Here is a 4,362-nt window from a genome sequence, read left to right as displayed (position 1 = left end):
ATCCAGGGAATCCAGGACAGATAACCTGCCCCCACCCCCAGGCCGATAATGAGAGTAACAATACCAGGAGGGGGAGGGGAAAGTGTGGGGAGAAAGGGGGAATGGATCATAATGATCTACATATAATCCCTTCCCAGGGGGACGGACAACAGAAAATGAGTGAAGGGAGACAGCGGTCAGTGTAAGACATGAAAAAAGTTATCAAGGGTTCATGAAAGGGGAGAGTGGGGGAGGACGTGAAAATGAGCTGATACAAAAGGGCTCAAGTAGAAAAAAAATTTTTTTTGGGGGGGGGGGCTATGAGTTTTAATGGAAAACACCGGAGGATCACTCACTGACTTTGATGGTTAAACTGTACTGTGCAGTATGTAGTTTTTATTCTATTTATGTAGACCTGAAAGAAACCACACATTTGAGTTTTCTGTTCTCCGTTTTAGAGCAAGGTTATAAAGCGATGGCCAAAAAATATTTATAAGTCAAAACCCAGGGACCTAGGAGTGAGAATGTTAAAGCCTAGTCTGCAAGGAGCTGTGTCTTAAGAACACTGGTGCTTCTTAAACTCATGGTCTGGGTAGAAAAGCAATTTAGCTCATTCATCCACAGCGGCAGATGCAGGTACCACAGTGAAGTGCAACCACAAAGACCTTACTTATTTTTAGCATGCCTCTTGATTTTCCTGTCCCCCGGTTTCTTGTATTCTGTTCCTGAATCTTGAACAGGTAACCACTTGAGGCGATAGATGGGTCACGGAGGCAGAGTCAGCAAACATGAAAAAGCAAATCCGGCCATAACTATATAGACAGCCCGTCCGACCTGTTCAGCCACGTACCCTTAGACAAATCCAACGATTGCAGAAGAGGATGATCCCCTGAAACATCTGTTCCGCTAGCTCTGGCCCCTGTAATCCATCTGGGTGGGCAGCGAGCCCCGATGCTCCAACATGACTGCCTGCGCAGACGGGCGGAGGAGCATGAACGGCGGCCAACGGGGCGACAGCAGCAGCGACTCTAAGGCGGTCTGGGCAGAAGTCCGCGGGGCTTGGGTCAAGTGCGGTGGCCTGCCGCGCCGGGGAGGGTGATGGCCGCGACCCCCGAAAGAAAATATTTTTTTAATCAGTCCTGTGTCTTTATTAAAGAGAATTATAACTAGACTAGACCTGGCAGCTAAGGGGAGACGTACTGGCCAGGAGGATGGGGTGGGCTCAAGCCCTGGGGGATTCAAGGTCAGGCAGATGACCTGGGAGAGGCCAAGGAGACAGGCATTGACAGCAGCTGTGGAAGAGTCCAAGGTTCAGCTTTCAGGTACTGGGACCCCCCAGCTAGTTCCGCGGGGGTGCAGGGCAGGTTGGGAAGGCCAGGATGTCACCAGGGCACTCCTGCTCTGTGTGCCTAGATCATCCACTGGTCTTGATCCTGCTCGTTGCCTTCCATGTCTACCTCATTGACCTCGCCATCGTCAGGGGACTCATTGTAATCATTCATCCATGTCCTGCATATCCTCATCATCCTCTGAGTCTCCCTCACTATCTTCATCATCTTCTGCCTCCTCATCATCATAGTGCTCTGAGGCTGCCTTGCCAGTAGGTACAGGTTGTTGTCCTTTTCTGCAATGCTCTGGAGCCAGGCCTGATGCTGGTGCTCCTGTGGTTACAGTTGGGTCTCCTCCACACGGGGCCCATCCAGATGTAATCAGAGCGTCTCCGTCACACGGGGGAAGAGTGAGGGAAGTGACATAGACATGGGTCCTAGATGACTATTTAACCTTGGTCAAGTCACGTCACCAACCGCTTGCAGCCTCAGCTACCTCATCGTGTCCGTGGGCAACACGGAGCCCCTTCTATCTGCCCAGGAGGAAGAACCCACCCAAATCCCGGGTCAAACCAATGGCATGTGTCCTAGGCTGCCTTTGGGTTCGAAAGAAAATCTTCACAATGGAAGTATGTATGGATTGTTATAAGAGCTATAAGAGCCTCCAGTAAAATGATTTATATATATGTATATCTATACATATATAATCTGTATTATAAGGCAGATGTCAGAAATCAGAAAGCAAGCATCTGTTTAGGCACTAATCTTTTGTATGTGAAAATGTACATAAAACATACACCACCTCAACTGCTACATGTACAATTCAATGAAGCTGTTTACATTGTTCAAGTGGTACAAACATTATCGCTGTGCTATTCCAAGTAATCCCTTGACCACATAAACTCAGTGACTTCCAAGCAAAAAGTCTCCCTTTCCCTTCCCTCTTATCCTTGTAATTACTAATATTATGTAGCTTCTATACATTTGTTCATTTCACATGAGAGATCATAAAATATTTGTCCTAACGCCACTGCCTATGTCGTAAGGTTTTGCCTAGAGTATAGATAACATCTATGAGAACTTCGTTTCTCTTGGTGGCTGAGTAGCATTGCCTTTGTTTCTTCAAGGAGCCCTGGCGTTCTGAGCTGGGCTGTGAACTGAAAGGTCAGTAGGTCAGCCGTGCTATGGGACGAAGATGAGTGAGGCTTTCTGCTTCTGTGAAGGTTACAGCCTCAGAAGGCCACAGCGCCTGTTCCACTCTGTTCTGCAGGGTCCCTTTGTGCAGGGGGGAAAGGAGGGCCCCAACAAATCATCACGGGTCCGGGAGGCGCACATGTACGGCGATATAAGTAAAGATTATAGTGAAGTCGGAGAGAGCATGAAAGGTAGAGATCGGAGTAATGGAGTCAGACACATTTCATAGTAGCATACTAACCCAGTCCCGCTTGGTGGTCCTCGTGGGGAGAACCGGAGAGCGAGAGCAGGGGCCAGAGAGACGTTTATTGCTCACCAAGGCTTATAATGACGGGTGGGGGGCTGATTACAGGTAACCACACGTCACAGGAAGGGGCAGTACAATAGGCATACACATCATAGGAAGGGGATGTATGATAGGCATAAGAGGATTGATCTCTCTGGGGTCTCCTACAAGGAAACAGTCAACTACTATCCTTATCAGAAGGGAGTGGGTCCGACTTGTTGTGGGATAAACAGTGGTGACTGCTTGCTCTGGATGGCTGATAACCCTTAGGAACAATCACCCCTGACCTACTTCTATTGACCTCCAAGTGTGTACTCATCTGAGACATGTAGCAAGCAGCTACATTTGGCATAGATTGGGGGGAGACAACTTGGGAGAAATCCTTCTGTTTCCCACACCTTTAAGTCAGAATTGATTCAATGGGAGTAGGTTGTTTGTTTGGGGTTTTGTAGGGGGCAAGTTGTAGTGGTTGTTTCTGTTTTCACCTTTTGGCTATTGGGAAGGGTTCTGTAATGAAAACTGGTGTAAACCTTTCTGTTTGCAGCCTTGTCTTCACTTTTTCGGGGCATATACTTAAGATTTCTGGTCAAATGATAATTCTGTGTTCATCTTTTTGAACTCTCTGTTCAGACTTTTCCATAATTGCTGTACTGCTTTACATTCCCTTCAGTAATAAATGAAAAGGAAGCACTAATATTGATTGATTTTTAAAATAAGCATGTCTCCATATTTTAAATGCTTTTTACTTACATGTTCTGAATTGTATTAGTTTTATTATTTTTCATTTGTTTATGCACTCAGAGCTGCTGGTTTTTAATAGTTTTAAAATGTGAAATTTCAAATTTTCACAAATTTTAAAATGTTTTTTTTTTTTTACAAATTAAGACATCTTAATTTAGCTTGAAGTCTCTTTTTTTCTAATTTTATTGTAAATTAGATGGGATTTACATTCAGGTCATTGTTAGCGAGCGAGACCCTCACCCAGACCACTCACTGAAACAGAGATGGAAACAGTAAAGCTTTATTCAGACAGATTCGAATCTGGGCCCTCACCAGCAACTGAGGCAGGCTCAGTCTGTAAGGCGAGAGCCCCGAACAGCTTCAAAGGGAAGTTATTATACTTCCTTGTGGGGCGTCTTGCCAAGCAAGGGGAGGGGGAAGGCAAATTCTTGTGTGAAACTGGCAAAGCATTCTCAGGAAAGTGAAACAAAACAGTTTTTAAGTCTAACAAAGTAAGTTCTATATCTAAGGTCAGTTTGTCCCCAGTGGTCTGCCAAACGATACTGTAGGTAGGCTAGGCTGCTTCTTGGAGCGTAACCATCCTGGGCTGGGCTACACCTGTTTCAGGCTGCAATTGAAAATTTTCCATTTCTGACCAGGGGGTGACCTGCCTGCCACTGTTACAGTGTACCCATTCCTGACCGGGCAGGGGGTGACCTGCCTGTTACTGTTACAGAGCACAGTGTCACAGTCATCATTTTAGTATTTAACAATTTAAAATAACTTACCTAACCTCTCAATAGCTTGCCCCACTCCAGCTCCCATTTCCCACTATCCTTGCAGGATAATAGCTTC

General features: G+C 46.0%; 2 pseudogenes; both read right to left on the bottom strand.

The window, feature by feature from the left end:
- Positions 1 to 645: 645 nt before the first annotated feature.
- Positions 646 to 942, bottom strand: LOC142461043 (signal peptidase complex subunit 1-like; annotated as a pseudogene).
- A 446-nt stretch (positions 943 to 1,388) lies between these two features.
- LOC142460870 (anaphase-promoting complex subunit 15 pseudogene) lies at positions 1,389 to 1,739 on the bottom strand (annotated as a pseudogene).
- Between the last annotated feature and the right edge of the window lie 2,623 nt (positions 1,740 to 4,362).

Source organism: Tenrec ecaudatus, chromosome 11 (genome assembly GCF_050624435.1).
Source record: "Tenrec ecaudatus isolate mTenEca1 chromosome 11, mTenEca1.hap1, whole genome shotgun sequence".
NCBI lineage: Eukaryota > Metazoa > Chordata > Mammalia > Afrosoricida > Tenrecidae > Tenrec > Tenrec ecaudatus.
This window is presented reverse-complemented; position numbering and strand designations above follow the sequence as displayed.